This window comes from Opisthocomus hoazin, chromosome 14 (genome assembly GCF_030867145.1).
Source record: "Opisthocomus hoazin isolate bOpiHoa1 chromosome 14, bOpiHoa1.hap1, whole genome shotgun sequence".
Lineage (NCBI taxonomy): Eukaryota > Metazoa > Chordata > Aves > Opisthocomiformes > Opisthocomidae > Opisthocomus > Opisthocomus hoazin.
Window position 1 is genome coordinate 12,602,753 of NC_134427.1, and position 17,611 is coordinate 12,620,363.

The following is a 17,611-nucleotide window of genomic DNA, read 5'->3' on the forward strand; positions in this document are numbered from 1 at the left end:
ACTAGTTATCGGCCTCCAACTAGACTCAGCGCCACTGATGACAACCCTCTGAGTTCTGCCATTCAGCCAGTTCTCAGTCCACTTCACCGACCACTCATCTAGCCCGTACTTCCCGAGCTTCCCTAGGACGCTATTATGGGAGACTGTGTCAAAAGCCTTGCTGAAGTCTAGGTAGACAACATCCACGGCTCTCCCTTCGTCTACCCAGCCAGCCATGCCATCGTAGAAAGCTATCAGATTGGTCAGGCATGATTTCCCCTTGTTGAATCCATGCTGACTACTCCTGATAACCTTCTTTTCCTCCACTTGCTTGATGATGACCTCCAGGATAAGCTGCTCCATCACCTTTCCCGGGATGGAGGTGAGGCTGACTGGCCTGTAGTTCCCTGGGTCCTCCTTCTTGCCCTTTTTGAAGATTGGAGTGACATTGGCCCTTCTCCAGTCCTCAGGCACCTCTCCTGTCCTCCAGGACCTCTCAAAGATGATGGAGAGTGGATCAGCAATGACATCTGCCAGCTCCCTCAGCACTCGTGGGTGCATTCCATCGGGGCCCATGGATTTGTGGACGTTCAGATTGCTTAAGCAATCCCTCACGCAGTCCTCCTCGACCAAGGGAAAGTCATCCTCTCTGTGGGCTTCTTCTCTTACCTCCGAGGGCTGGGATTCCTGAGGGCCTGCCTTGGCACTGAAGACTGAAGCAAAGAAGGCATTCAGTAGCTCTGCCTTCTCTGCATCCTCCGTCACCGGGACACCCGCCTCATTCAGCAGCGGCCCCACATTGTCCCTAGCCTTCCTTCTGCTGTGCTGTAGTTGAAGAAGCCCTTCTTGTTGTTTTTGATATCCCTTGCCAGCTTCAATTCCAGGTGAGCCTTGGCCTTCCTTGTCGCATCCCTGCATGCTCTGGCCACATTCCTGTACTCTTCCCAAGTGGCCTGCCCCTCTTTCCACATTCCATGGACCTTTCTCTTCCACCTGATCTCCGCTAGAAACTCCTTATTCAACCATGCAGGTCTCCTGCCTCCTTTGCTAGATTTCTTTCTCAGGGGGATGCATCACTCCTGAGCGTGGAGGAAGGGATGTTTAAACAGCAACCAGCACTCTTGGACTCCCCTGCCTTTGAGAGCCCTGGCCCACGGGATTGCTCCCAGTAGCTCCTTGAAGAGGTCAAAGTTAGCCCTCCTGGGGTCCAAGGTTTTGATCCTACTTATCGCCTGCTTCCTCCACGCAGGATCCTGAACTCTGCCATTTCATGGTCACTGCAGCCGAGTCTACCTCCAACCTTCACATCCTCAACCAGTCCCTCCTTGTTTGTTCATACAAGGTCCAGCAGAGTGCCTTTCCTTGTTGGTTCCTCCACCACCTGCATCAGAAAGTTATCATCGATGCTCTGCAGGAACCTCCTGGATTGCGTGTGCCTGGCTGTGTGGTCTTCCCAGCTGATGTCAGGGTGGTTGAAGTCCCCCATGAGAACAAGGGCCTGTGACTGGGAGGCTGCTTGCAGCTGCCTGTAGAAGGCCTCATCAACCTCCTCCTCCTGGTCAGGTGGCCTGTAGTACACACCTACAGTAATGTCACCCTTATGAGCCTGTCTCTTAATTCTAACCCATAAGCTCTCAACTCGTTCTTCATCTGCCAGGCAAAGCTCAATGCATTCCAGTTGCTCCCTCACATACAGAGCAATTCCACCACCTCTCCTTGTTGGCCTGTCTTTCCTAAAGAGTCTGTAGCCATCCATGACAGCATGCCAGTCATGCCGGTTGTCCCATGTTTCTGTGATGGCGACCAAGTTGTAGCCGTCCTGCTGTATAACGGCTTCCAGCTCCTCCTGTTTATTGCCCATGCTATGTGCGTTGGTGTAGATGCACTTGAGCTGGGCTGTCAATCTTCCCCCTGACCCTGGCATGCCAAGCCTGGGCTCATGCCTAGTGAGCTGGGCAATGTCCCCTTCCCCCTTTGAACCTAGTTTAAAGCCCTCTCAATGAGCCCCGCCAACTCGTGGCCAAGAATCCTTTTTCCCCTTTGAGATAGCTGAGTTCCACCTGTCGCCAGCAGGCCTGGTGCTGTGTACACCTCCCCGTGATCAAAGAAGCCAAAATTTGACCGATGGCACCAGTCCCTGAGCCACCTGTTAACCAGGTGAGTTTTCCTGCCCCTTTCAGTGCTGTTCCCTGCCACTGATGGGATGGAGGAAAACACCACCTGCGCCCCTGAGCCCTCAACCAGTCGCCCCAGTGCCCTGAAGTCCCTTTTGATGGCCTTGGGACTTCTCTCTGCGATCTCGTCCCCGTAAACCTGCATTACCAAGAGGGGGTAATAACCAGAGGGCTGCACCAGAACAGGGAGTTTCTTCGCAACATCCCTAACCCAGGCCCCAGGGAGGCAGCAGACTTCCCTGTGGGATGGGTCCGGTCGGCAGTTCGGGCCCTCTGTTCCCCTCAGAAGGGAATCACCTATGACAGTGACCCTCCTTTTTTTCTTAGCTGAGGCAGTCGTAATACGTGGGGCTGTCTGACTCGTCCTGGGCAACCCCCTGGATGGAGCTTCACCTTTGCCCACTTCCTCTGTGGCCGGTCCCTCACATTCCAGACCCCATATCTGTTGCTTAAGGGCAACTGGGCAGGTAAGGGAGGCCGGGAGGGGATTCGCTTGCCGCCCTGAGCAGGGACCTGTTTCCATCCCCCCCATCTCTTAGGTCCCCTCTTTCTACTCGGTGGCAAGAGGGTAGGGGGTTCTCTGCTTCTCGTGGAGCCACCTCCTGCTGCCTCTGCCTCAGGGAGGGCAGGGTGCTTCTCCACCAGTTGATCTCCCTCTCACACTCCCGGATGCTCCTTAACCTCTCCACTTCCTCTTTCAGCTCTGCCACCAGGCTGAGCAGATCATTCACCTGCTCGCACCGAACGCAGCAGTCGTCTCTGCTGTCCTCCGGTACGAGCGCCAGGCTCAGGCACTCCCTGCAGCCAGAGACCTGGACAGCTCTGTCCTTGCGTGGGGCCTCCGTCTGGGTCCCCACACTCCTTCTAGCAACAGCTTTCCCACGGGTAGTAACCATAGTTAGAATATCTCCTGGATGGGCGACGCCCACTACTTGAGTAGCCAGGAAGGGGGCTGCACCCTGCCCGCACGAACTACCACACCACCTCTGTTTGCCGGCTCTGTTCACCCGCGCTCCCTGGGGGCTGCTCTTATCCCTGCGGGTGTTTGGCCGCTGTCACACTCGACTCCGCCCCCGCTGAGTCAGAGCTGCCGCTCGTTGGCAACTCCCTCTTTCCCGCTCGGGGGGGGGCAGTGTGTGGGGGGGTGGCGGCTGGGGTCTGCTCTCTTTCTCGGCGCTTTTGCCGTCTGGCCGCTGCGGTTTTGCCACTGGAGAAAGGGTCCCTCGGCGCGAGCCTCTGCTCCAGAGCCCTTCACCTTCAGTATCTCTTACTCTCCACACACAAAAACAATCTAAATATGGAAGCAACTGTGTTTCCAGAATGAGTAAATTGCAGTGTGGCTTGAGATAAAAGATGAACTAGTCTAGAACTGTCATCCCACGTACATCGGTGCTGTCAGAAAGAGTTAGTGGTTGCTCCTCAGTTTCATCTTGTTCCGTAGCTCAGACTCTGTTCTGGCATGCAATAACATGTCCAGTCAGTCAAAGTAATTCTGAACTTGTCTGGGAATGAGTAAGCACAACTCCGTTACAGTTAGCCTTTCTTTGATATTTCTTAACTGTTCCAGCTGACTCTTCGTATTTATGTGGACAATGTCTCCCTGTGATTCTGAGAAAAGAGTGATGTGTTTTTCTATGAGGGGAAGTTTGCTGATATATTTGGGAAATTAGATATTTCTTCACTGCTGTCTCCCATACAAAATATTTTCTGAATAGGGACTGTTGCTGTAACTTGAAATTTCAATTTTTAAAAAATACAGAGTTTAGATTTTATAAATTTTTTCCCTACCTTGTTTAAAGGGCAGCATGTAACAAGTATTTTTAACAATGATAATGTTCTACAGAACAGGTTTCAAAGTTTGGGGTTTTTTTCCTTTTTAATAGTTGCCGAGTTTCAGCATCCGTGCAGGGACAGGAACAACTCTCACACACTGATGCAATGCACAGTCGGTTCACTTTATTGCTCCGGTTGCGTGGTTATATACATTTTTCATATCTATACACACGATCACGCTTATTCGGATAGGCTACAGACATAAATCACGCGTTGTTCATGCGCCCCACATTCCCTTATGATTGGTAACTATGCACTAACGCCAGTAGCAACAGACTGCCTCCACATCCTTGAACACATCTTGTTTTTGCTAACCCACATCATGTGCACTGTCAGCACTTTCTCAATGGCTATACTTAACTGTCCTTTCCAGCGGCCTGTTCAGTTATGCTAACTGTTTTGCTTAAGGGGCCTAGTCATGCTAACTCTCAAGCTATATCAACCCCAACAAATAGTTTTCTAAACCTCTCAAAATAAGGCAAATGGTTAATTAACTTATATATACACTAACTGTGCTTGACTTTTTTTTTTAATTATTCCCCTGGAAAGCTACTGTTTTGTACCTTATAACATAAAAAAGAGCATATATTCACGCCCAGCTGAATGTTAGTTGTGCAATTCTGAAGTAGCTCTTCTTGCATAGTTCATGTTGTTCTCTTAACTCCATCTCCTCTTCTAGACCTGCTCTTTTAGTTTTTCTTCTTTCACCTTTCCCTTTATGATTTTGAGTCTCTTCATTTGTTATCTTGGCTCTTTCTGTGCTTTTGAGCTCTTTTAGATTAGCCTTTTAGGACAGCAGATCATTTAATTGGAGAGAGTCTTTCCTTTTCCCAAATACTTTGTTGGCTTCCAACTTTCCAAAGAAACAACCTACTGTGTACTTTATCCACTGCTCAGATATTCCATACATGATGTATGTACTGATTCTTGTTTTTCTCTGCCATTTTTAGAGAAGCAGCTTTCTAACTAGCAGATATGAAGCCAAACTATTTTCTGTGGGTAAAGTCAATGAGTGTACCAGGATTTGACCTTTCAAGAGTTCAGTTATACTTTGCTTAGAGTATTTTAGTTTACAGAATGACGTTCAGTCCTTAGCTATCTTTTAGCCTCTTGCTAGATTCCTGTAAGTTTGTAAATATTTTTCTTGTACTGGGAAGACCGAATCTGGGTACGGCATTCCAGATGTGGTCTTACGAGTGCTGAATAATTACTTTTCTGGACCTGCTAGTTATGTTCTAGTAGCACAGCCTGATGTGTGGTTAGTCATATTCACCTTGTTTTTCAGCAGGATCCTTACGTCCTTTCTGCAGAACTGCTCAACAGCTATTTGGCCCCCAGACTCTATCATGGATTTTTCCATCCTCAGTACAGGACTCTGCATTTGTCTTTGTTCCAGCATGAGATTCCTGTCAGCCAGTAACTGCACCTTCTCAAGGCCACCAGCTTATGAAGCACTCCTCCCAATTTTTTCCTAAGAGACACATCTCAGGGTCTGACAGAATTCTTCAATCTGCAGGAAAATAGTGGTCCAGTGTATTGATGTACAACCCAGCTGCTGGGACCCTACTCTTTCTCAGTTGCAATGAATGTGCATAGTTCAAACCTTTGTGAATTGCAGTTCTTCTGTAGACACTCTGAGTACAGCAAATCCTGGGTTGGTTTGTCCAATTTCTTCTTGATTCCGCTAATGCCAACAGCTGTAGGATGACTTTCTTCCCCCTAACAGCCCAGTTCAAAGATGTAGGGATGCTTATGTGGTTTTATGATACTCAAGTCAAGTCAGCTAGTACCTGTTGAAAACCCTGTAAGTTGCTTCCTTGCTTCTGCTGTTTTGCCTTGAGACCCACCAGGTAGAAGCAGAGGAACTGAGCCTTGGTGCTTTGCATGAGATCAGTCCATGTCCTGCATGATCCTGTGCAGTCAGCAGATGTTATACACATTGCTGTATGTGAGTGTACATTGTTAGTGGCTGTACGCTAAGCAATGTACATCAAAGGGAAATATAAACTATGCTAGAGTCTCTGACATCAGTGAGTTTGTCAGTTTATCCACTGGAATCTTTTCTTTTCAAAAAGAGGTGATAAGTAAAACCAAAACTTTTCCTATGAGATTGAAAACTTGTCACACACCATTCAAATGAACAGTATGTTTACTGGATGTTATGTTCTGGTCTTACTGAGTGAAACCACACAGCTACCTTGACTGGGCTAGCTTGTTAGATTTTGGCTCTTTTTAAATAACTGTTCTGTTACCTCCTGCATTCAGTGGTTAGCGATATTTCTACAAGAAAAAATGCTCCTCAGTCTTCAAAACAATATTACAGTACTGTGCTCATCAACACTGAAAACTCGATGTGAGTCACTGTGCTTAAAAGATTCTGAGATAGAGAAGTAAAACAGTAACAGGCGGAAATTAAAAGCGGTAGAAGTGCACAATGTCTTTTTTAATAGCTCTGAGGGATGATGTGGTTATGTAGCAATGAAAAGTTACAGCTTCTCATTCTTTTTTATATGACACAGTGAAATTACATCTGGAATTTCAGAGCAAAGAGTGGACCACCTCAACATTTCAGAGACACCGTACTATACCTCCCCTCCATCTCAATAGCTGCTTTTTTTGTAGTTTGGTAGTTTATAGAATACATTATTGGATTCCTTTAGGAGCTCAGGTGTGGTTTTCAGAGGAATTTAAGGGATTTAGGTACTGCAGCTCTAATCTGCTTTGGAATGCTTAGTTAACTCACAGCTCAACACTGAGGACTGGGCCATGTGTTTTCCAGAACTTCTCCCAGTGCTCCAACGTACCTGATGCTAGAGCTTTTCAGCCACTCCATGATGTCAGATGAGCTCAGCATTATGCAAGTATACATAGAAGGTCAGTCTGACGTAATTATTTAGATAGGGTATGTACTCTAGGGTTAACAGAAGGCCAAGATGTTGACAAGAGTGGCTGATACAGGAAAGTCTAGTCAGGAACTACAGTCCTTGGGAACGAAGTATATCTTGGAAAAATATGTAATCTAACTAAGATATTTTTGAACAAGTTGGAACTAAGGGCAGAAGAATGATAAAGAATGCCCTTAAATGAACCATCCTCATAATAATACTAAAAATCACACACCTTTAGTTGGAGACCCTGGCCCAAGCAGAGACCCTTATTTACTGAGCATGTGTAGTAAATTTTAGGAGTACTGTGTCTTTCAACCAACGTGAGAACTAACCAATCATAGTTAGGAGGGCATGGCTAATAGGCAGAACTAACATTTTTGACTGTATAAATATGCGATGTGATTGTAACCAGGTGTGCTCGCTTTGTGCTGTTACCGCCTAGCACCCATCTCTGTGCAGACATGAAATAAACTGATAACCTCAGCTCACCGGGTATTGAACTCCATTTGTGAGACAACAAGCATAGTAAAACTGAGTTCCTTCCACAACCATTTTGTTACCTCTTAACAAAGGCCAAGAGGGTCTTGCTTTCTGTCTGAAGAAGGAGGAGCAATGAAAGAGCTCAAGGGAATACCGGGAATTTTCTTGTGTTTCTACCACTTAGAAGGCTACAAAATCAGAAACAGGATTTCAGACTTGCAGAGTGACAAGAAATAACCTAGCTCTAGTGGCGTCTATAACAGCTTTCCTTTGAGACTCGGAGTACTGATAGCCACACAACAAAATAGGTTTTATATCAAGGAATTCAGGAGTTGATATTGAAGTCCTGAGAAAATAATTTATAGAGTGTCATTAAGAAAATAAGAGAAGGGCTTCTAGGGATTTCATTTGGTATTGTTCTTTAGTGCCTTTTGATTGGGCCATTTTTCACATCTGGTATGAGATCCAGCTGAAGGCAATTTGAATGATCTCATTCCATTTGCCAGTGGCTGTCATCTCAGAGGCTACCACTGTAGTATCCTATTGTTATCTTCAGCTGAGAGGGCAGTGGGTTAGTAAGAGAGACTGGAATACCTTCTGATCCAGACAGATAGTCTTTCCAAATCAGGTGGAACTGGCACAACAGCATAGTGAAGCTTGAGTTGCCACTGCCTGTGGCTGAGATGCTTTGGTATCCAGAGGTGTCAGTCCAGAATCTTTCATGAGCTCCGAGTTCACTTTAGAATATAGAAGTGGAAGCAAGGACTGCAAAGCTAAGTTATCTGTGCTTTGAGTTTTTATATGCAGCTTGAAGATACCAGCCATTTCTGAATATGCATGTGTTTTATCTGAACAACATATGGTTTTGCTGACCTATGCAATGTTGATATTTCTGTCCTAATTTGTATGTGTTTCTCTGTGCAGTGCCTGTTTTAGTTGTAGGAAAATGGCCAGAGTGCTGCTGAGTCAATGCAGCTGGAATAATGAGTTGACCTACTTTTTCTGTCTCATTGGGACATCCATGCATTACCGGAAGAAAAAATTACTATAAGATAATCCTTTCCATGATAAAGTCAATGTGGAAAATCACTTCACCTGTCACTGTCTTCTTCTTTCCCATTGCATGATATTTGTCCATAAACCCAGCCATAAAACATGCCACAGTAGTAATACTTGGAACAGTACAAGTTGAGGAAAAGTAGTGAAGTAGCATTCATGTGTAACAGCTGTGCACCCCAAGGTCATAAAGCAAGTACTAAAGCACCAAAACATGGGCTGCAGCAAGCTACATTTTGTAAATTTTGCAGTGGAATGGTGAAGATGTGAAAAATCTTAATTAATTCAGACTGTACTGTCATCTTTTAATGCAAGCTATTCACTTTTGAAATGGGCTGTAATCCTGTGTCTTATAGGGAGCAATAATATTTCTTTTTTGTTTCACTGAACTTTTCCATCTCTTTGATGTGCAGCATTGTTGTTATAGCATCCCACAGTGTCCTCCGCTTTTGTCACTTGAGCTATAAAGATGGACTCTCCCCACCTACTTTCGAGCTGTTACACTATGTGAAAATGAAGGAGCCTTCCTGAGGAAGCAGAATCATAGAATGCTTTGGTTTGGAAGGGACTTGTAGAGGTCATATAGCCCAACCCCCTTGCAGTGAGCAGGGACATCTTCAACCAGATGAAGTTGCTCAGAGCCCTGTCCAACCTGGCCTTGAATGTTTCCAGGGATGGGGCCTCCACTACCTCTCTGGGCAACCCATTCCAGTGTTTCACCACCCTCATGGTAGAAGATTTCTTCCTTATATCTAATCTAAATCTATCCTTCATTAGTTTAAGCAGTTGCTCCTTGTCCTGTCACAGCAGGCCTTGCTAAAAAGATTTTCCCCATCTTTCCTATAGACCCCCTTCAGGTACTGAAAGGCCTCAGTAAGGTCTCCCCGGAGTCTTCCCTTCTCCAGGCTGAGCAACCCCAACTCTCTCAGCCTTTCCTCATAGGAGAGGTGCTTGTCACCAGTGTCCATTTAGACATCGAGCTGTTGACCACAACCCTCTAGCTGCGACCTTCCAACCAATTCCTTATCCACCGAACAGTCCACCCATCAAATCCATATTTCTCCAATTTGGAGAGAAGGATGTTGTGAGGGACTGTGTCGAAGGCTTTACAGAAGTCCAGACAGATGATATCCATAGCTCTTCCCTTATCTGCTGAAGTAGTCATTCCATCATAGAAAGCCACTAGGTTGGTCAGGCAGGACTTGCCCTTGGTGAAGCCATGCTGGCTGTCTCGAATCACCTCCCTGCCCTCCATGTACCTGAGCATAGCTTCTAGGACAATCTGTTCCATGATCTTCCCAGGCACAGAGGTGAGGCTGACAGGTCGGTAGTTCCTAGGGTCCTCCTTTCTACCCTTTTAAAAAATGTTTCCCTTCTTCCAGTCAACAGGGACTTTGCCTGACTGCCATGACCTTTCAAATATGATGGAGAGTGGCTTGGCAACTACATCAGCCAGTTCCCTCAGGACTCTGGGATGCATCTCATCAGGTCCCATAGACTTAGGTATGTTCAGGTTCCTCAGGTGGTCACAAACCTGATCTTCCCTTACAGTGGGAGGGGCTTTGCCCCTCTGGTCCCCATCTTGAAGTCCATCGGTTTGGAAGGGGTAAGGAGAGAGGTTGGCAGTGAAGACTGAGGCAAAAATGTTGTTGAGTACCTCAGCCTTCTCCTCGTCTGTTGATATTAGGTCACCATTCTTGTTCGTCGGGGTACACTTTCTTTGACCTTTCCTTTCTGGCTGACATACCTGTAGAAGCCCTTCTTGTTCTTCTTGGCATCCTTTGCCAAATTCCGTTCCAGCCATGCCTTGGTCCTGCTAACCCCATCCCTACACAACTGGGCAGCATTCCTACACTCTTCCCAGGATACCTGTCCCTGCTTCCACTACCTGTGCAGTTCCCCCTTTCTCTTTAGTTTGACCGATAGGTCTCGACTCAGCCATGCTGGTCTCTTCCCTTCCTTGCCTGCTTTCTTACAAGTGGGGACTGAGAGCTCCTGTGCTCTATGGAAAGCATCCTTAAAGACCTGCCAGCTCTGTTCTGCTCCCCTGTCCCTGAGGACGGTTTCCCAGGGGATCCTACTGACTAACTCCTTGAAGAGCTGGAAGTTGGCTTTCCTAAAATTTAGGGTCCTGACTATACTCGTCACCTTTCCCGTATCCCTCAGGGGTGTGAACTCCACCAACACAGGATCACTGCAGCCCAGGCTGCCTCCAATCTTGACGTCACCGATGAGCTCGCTTGCTTTGGTGACCATCCGGTCCAGTATTGCATCGCCTCGGGTAGAGGTGGCTATTACCTGGCTTAAAAAGTTATCCTCAATGCATTCTAGGAATCTCCTGGATTGGCTACAGCTTGCCGTGCTACCTTTCCAGCAGATGTTGGGGTGGTTGAAGTGCCCCAGTAGGATAATAGCCTGCGAGCGCAAAGCCTCCTGGAGCTGGTAGGCTCCTCTTGAGCAGGCGGCCTGTAGTAGGCACCAGCCACAAGGTTCCCCTTGTTGCCTCTGTCTCTGATTCTTACCCATAAGCTTTCGACCTGCTCGTGGGTATTCTTCAGGGACAGTTCTTCACACTGTATCAATTTCTTGATGTAGAGGGCAATGCCTCTAGCCCTCTTTGCCTGCCTGTCCCTTCTGAGCAGCCTGTAGCCGTCAATAGCTGTGGTCCAGTCATAGGATTCATCCCACCAAGTTTCAGTAATGGCAATCAGGTCATAGCTTTCTAGCAGCATGGTAGTTTCCAGCTCTTCCTTCTTGTTTCTCATGCTGCATGCATTCGTGTAGAGGCATTTCATCTGGGCTGTTGACCTTCTTAGAGGAACACCACTTGTTTCCCTTGGGGTGTTTCACAGAAGTTTACTTGTTTGCTGCTACTACCTCAGGAGCTCCCGGCTTATCTCCACAAGACTTTGTCTGTGCTGTAGTGTCCCCAGCACGCCTCTGGGCAACAGGTTGAGCGCCCATACTAGCACCCCGTCCTTCCAACCGTTGTGTATCACCCCATAGTTTGTCACCAACAAGCCTGATATGTTCCCCTTCCCCCTCCACATCTAGTTTAAAGCCCTGTCAATGAGTCCCGCAAGCTCCTGAGCAAAGACCCTCTTTGCCCTTTGAGAAAGGTGAATCCCAGCAAGCCTGGTGCCGTGTAGGCTATCCTGTTGTCAAAAAACCCAAAGTTGTGTTGGTGACACCAGACATGGAGCCATGTATTAATAGATGGGGGTCCACCTGTTCCTTCCAATATCACCACCTGCAACTGCATGGAGGATCAGTAGGGACTAACCCAATTAAATGAGGACAGTGAAGTAAAGAAGCAGTCTAAATCTACTTCCGTAAGATTCAAAAGGAAGAGCAAGAAGGAAGGACATACATCTTTGAACACTGTAGGGTGCCAGGCTGGCTTCTATACACATGGAAACAGCTGTTGGGCCAGGGGTGTGCTTCCTCCTCAGTTCTTCCACTGTAGCTGCACTCTATGCCAGATGCCAAGGAAGGAACTGCTGAAGGTGTGGTGGATAGTGTTTTAGTCCCAGGTCTGAATGGACTTGCTGATTTCCTTACACATCTGTGAGCCATCAGTAAGTGTCTGGACAAACACCCTGCTTGACAAGCTAGGCAGACACTGCTAATAGGTAGCATGAAAAATCAGAGAATGGTTTCTCGTTAACTGAGCATGTGTACCGTCTTTTATAAAACTAGAGTTTTAGTAATTTTTATTTGGGTGACCTTTTTATTAAATTTGCTATAAGAAGAAAATTCTTGCTGTAGTTATTGAGCTAGCTCTGGTGGGCCATCCTAGCATCAAAATCCAGCTGCATTTATTGGGACTTCATCTGTACAAGCGCTGAATGTTTTGACTTCTTGTTAGTCAGAGGAAAGCGGACAGCACTATTGTAACTGGATTTGCATCAGGATAAAGTAATATTGCCAGAATCTGAAAGCATTCCTGTAAATCCTTTAGCACAATCAGCTTGAAACTAAGAACAAGAACCACAGTAATATTCAGAAAACCGTCAGGCCTTGTATTATTTACGGTATAAACCCTGTTGGTCAAGGACTTCCTATCTAAGAATACCAAGCAATGGGCCTAACTTCCATTCTATATCAAAATCAGCTACCACTTTTCTTGTGTAGCGAAGGTGGATGCAAAAGCACTGAAAACTCTGGAGCCTGCACAAATATTGTCATTTTATTTAATGAAAGGACAAACTTAAAAGATGAAATACTATATGCTATATATTTACAGGGGTTCCAAGAACAACAGAGTTCTGCAAGATTACCTCTCAAGCCCTCCCTAAATAACAATTTTCAATATTTTGCTTTCAGTAATTAGCTAGGTTTCAGTAGAAGTCTGGTTAGCTTTCTAGTCCCCTTTGAGGTAAGATTGATGAAGTAAATTCAGTGATAGTCAGACTTTGATGCATGTGTGATTTCTGTTTGTTTATTTTAGGCAAGACACAGAAAATGTTCATGCATGCCCTGATTGTCAACGTATTACACCCGTACCATCGTATACAAGAGTGAACCCTCGTGGTTTACAAGCTAATGAGTTGTGGCAAAGTGCTGTTACACATATATCAACATTTGGTCAACTGCGTTATGTACATGTTAGTGTGGATACTTTCTCAGGGTTTCTGGTAGCCACTGCACTTACGGGAGAAAAAGCACGCTATGTAAAATGTCACTGGCTAAGATGTTTTGCCACTATGGGCGTTCCAAAAACAATTAAAACTGATAATGGTCCTGCTTATGTTTCACGAACAATTTCTGTTTTCCTACAGGACTGGGGTATACAACATGTTACAGGTATACCGCATTCTCCTACCGGACAAGCCATTGTCGAAAGTGTCCACGGGACCCTCAAAGCTATGCTAAATAAACAAAAAAGGGGGAATCCTATGGGCAGTGTTACCCCACAGGAACAGTTAGACAAAGCATTATATGTACTTAAGTTTTTAAATCATTCTGATCATCAAGTATTTACAACAGCCGCTGACCGTCAATTCGGGATGGTCCCTCCATTTGTGGTTCGACCAAAGGTATGGTATAAAGAATTTGGGGAATCGCAATGGACAGGTCCTGTAGAACTAATAACGTGGGGAAGAGGGTATGCGTGTGTTCTTCTTTCAACAGGCCCTCGATGGTTACCAGCAAAATATGTGAAGCCGTATCATGAGCTGAAAGAACATAACACAGAATCCAATGCCAGAGGTGACCACGCTCACTCTCAGGGAGCAACCTCTGACGTGGAAGCAGAAAAGATCCACTCTGGATGATCCTATTACACAGGGAAAACTGAAAAAATTACAGCAAATGCAAGTACTCTGATGACTGCAGTGGGTGCACCACCCACACCAATTAATACATTCCTTGCATATTTGGCAATTATCTCCCACAAACAGCTTTTGTATAACGAAGCAATCTTGGAGGACACAGTATACGTGATTTTAGAACTGAGTCTGCACAAGAGCAAAGGTCAACTAGCAGACACCGTGAAGAAAAGTATGAACCTTCACCTGAGGGCTCCTGACAACTGCCCAGAGGTGCCAATAGGCATGTACAAAGGACATTAATATATATACTCAAAAAGTAATGATTATGTATGAATACTACAGTAAAGAATGCCTGCTTTCTAGAACTCTAGAGTTAAGTTTTAGAGAGTTAATTATTTTGCTGCTTTCTAGCAATAGATTTTGGGTACCCAGATAGGACCCTGCTCTTGAACATCAATGGTCTGAGGGATCGCAGGACCTCCAGCCGGCACCGAGGGATTCTCGCGGAGAACCTCTGATCCCTGGACCGAAAGGTTATGAGCAGGAACCACTAATAAGGCAAAGGCATTCTTCCAGAATTATTTCTTGTTGCCTGCTTGTTAGTCATAGTAAAAGCTTCACAACATTGGGCTATATCCCTGATGAGACAAGAAAGCGTCCTTCCTAAAACAGAATTGAAAAGAGAGTACTCTTCCTGAAACTGAGGCTTGGGAGTTTGTCTGTTAAATGTTGAATATTATTGTGAGTCCTTGTCTGTTCATAAGTCTTTGCAATATTTGGATTTATGCTGAAAACTTAGTGTGCCTGTGTGTGTGTGTGGTCGCGACCATGAACGTGTGGTTTTATGTTACAGTATTTGTATTTGTGTGATCTGATGAATTTATTTTGTTTCTGTGATCTAATGGATTTGTCTGGACTAAGTAACAGGTTTTGTGTCTTCCGGTTGGGAATAAGTTCTGCAGGTATTGATTATTTTCTGGTTTTCTTTTTTGGCTTTAGACTCTTGTGTTTGGACTCTGATTTAGCAGGACTCTGCAAGCATTTGATGCAACAGGGGTTAGATGTGCTGATGTTTGCAGCTTTGTGCTTTTATATACATTAATTTTAGCTACACAAGGTTAATGAGTCACTAGGTGATTAATATGGAGAGCCAATACTAAATGTTAGGGATGTTTGTATATGTGATAAGTATACCTATAGCCCAGGTGAAAATTTACTAAGCTCATATTATTGATACACTGTTATTTCAACGCCTGATGTGGTGAGATATATCCCCTCCAATTGACAATAATGATATGTTGTGGTCAGGCTGTGGTTCGGTCCCACCATCCCCACAGGAAGAAAATTGGATGCAAGTAAATCAATCTATACCCATATGCTAGGTAACAAATTTACCATCAGTATGTGTCATTCTCAGGTTAATTTGATCTTTCTTTATACCCAGCAGGTTATGGTATGCACTTCACATCTCTATGTCTTCAACTGGCATTTGTGTTCTTATGTCTGTTTTTAGTATTGTAGTTTGTGTGGGCCTCTGAGAAAGTGGTAGCAAGCTGAAGGCCAAAATTATGTCAGCTCTCATCATCATCAGTAACCTCATCAACTATACCTGACTTGCTCAAAACAAAGAAGGGGGAATTGTGGAGTCCTGGCTGGACTAGAAGGGACATAGTTTGGTGCCGTTGAGCAACCCAGGCTTTGAACCAGAGACAGGCCTTGAAAGTGGCAATCACGGAACACTGGCGCAGGGGGACTGCCATGTCACCGCTTCCTACCACGTCGTCGCTTCCGCATGGAGAACAATTCTACCCATATTGGGATCGTATCGTTACTGCCGATCCGACTTCCCACTCCAACAAGCGTCTACTCCAGTCCAGTGATTTACTAACCTTGCCTTTGGAAAGCTTATCTTAATGTTCAGTATAAATCTTCTTGCTTCGATTTAAATGCATCATTTTATTTCACTAACCCAAGTACCAAGGACAACATTTCCCTTCCGTTTTTCAGTAAATTAATATATATGGCGACCTATTTTGCACCAGTCATCTGTAAACTGTTTGATTTCTTTTAGTAAGATCATATTCTTCAGAAAAGACTTTCTGTTTTCCTTTGTGGCAATAGAATATTGTTAAGTGATGTTCAATTGTCAATGCTGTTGTCTTGAGAACACTTGGTAACTTGGTTTTGATTGTAGGATTCCAGGGGAAGTCCCACATGGACCCTGCTTTAGGTGAGGCCAGAGGAAAGGATGGTGTGCAGAAAGATAGGTTTAGTTCCAGTGTCCACAAGAACTTTTATATGGGCTTCAAAAAAGCTCTACCTTGGAGGAAAAATTAAATAACATAATCAAGGGGCTGAGAAGGTATGAGTTAGGGGCCTTACTAAACATGATAGATAGGAGGTATTTCAATTCAAAAAGTTGAATCGGTCTGCTCTTGATACTGCTAATCAGAGATGATTATCTACCCCCCTTAGAAAACCCCCAAAGATTCATGCTAGTGATAAATCCCTAAAAAAGGCAAAAAGGGCATTCTTCATGTGTATATCTGTTTTTGAAACAGATGCTGCTATAACAAATTATGTGTTTCTTAGCCTTGAAACAATCATTTACAATAAAAGATCATTAAATACCTCATGAAGAATGTGGGGAAACAAATTGTAAAAGTTGTAAGGAGAAATGAAGTACTGTTTTACTCAGTAAGTAAAACCAGCAAATATATATGCAAAAAATCGTGATTCTTATCTGCATGTCTTTTAAATACTGGCACGAAGGTAAAACACTGTGTTCCATTATTCAATATGTGTAGAAATATTGCAACAAATAGAAGCATTTCAGTAAAATATGCCTGAAATCAGAGTGATGTAACTTCCAAGGTTCTTGAAGTTACACATTCAGGTGTTCTACCTACAATACCTAATTTTGCCAGATTTTACCAATTTCAGAGAGTTTATCTGACTGGGTGGAGCTGATTCATCAAAGTGACTCACCTGCTGTAGTGCTGGTATGATAAAGCACCAAGATTTAGCATAGCTCGGTGATGCTGATAGACACACCATCAATTTGGGGATGCCTGCACTTGGGTGCACCCTTAGATTCATTCCTAAGCTAACCCTGGGATAGCTGCCAGGTCTACACAGCAAAGTCCGGTTTCATGCAGGGATACTGGCTTTGATCCTAGAAGCAGTGTACTGTACCCAGTATACGCAGTGTGCTACCCAGGGCAGTGCGATCCTGATCGTGTTATGTCTCCAGTTCTGGAATGAGGTTTGTGTTAGAACTAGCTGAGATATCTCAGCATGGTGCATCCTTGCACAGTGTTGAAATATGCTTAACATGCAATCCTGGCTGACTATCTGTGCAGTTAGATCCCTGCATCCTGAGTACACTGATCAGCCAAGGGAGCAAGCTTGTAAGCTGGCGTGGAATTTAGCACTCTAGAAAAGATGACATGAAAATGAAAAAATGAGCGGCCAAAGCGCAGCAGTTTATGTGGAAACGTGGGCATGAAAATTAAATGAATGGCAGCCATTTCACTGCTTAAGTCACCCTCATACCCTGTTTTTCTAGAGTCCATAAAAGAGTATAAATTAATGATGCCAGCTGCCTGCATGGAACATATTTCTGGTTTTTGCTATGTAACAGCATCTTTGCTATATAGCTGCTCAATTCCCAATGCTATGGGCAGAGCCCTGTGTTCCTGCCAGGCTACCAGAATGCAGCATCTGCTCCTCTCCTGCCAGCAGAATCTGGCAATAAAACCAGTGTGTCTGGCGCGGGAAGATCAGTGCAGATTTTCTTCCCTGTGTGGAACAAGTTTACCTGCTGGTCTGGAGGCTCCTAGGCCATGTTCCCTTATTCTGGGATCTGCATGGATGAAAGTAAAGAGGCTGCTGCTCATCTTTTCTTCTAGCAGATGTAATTTCATGG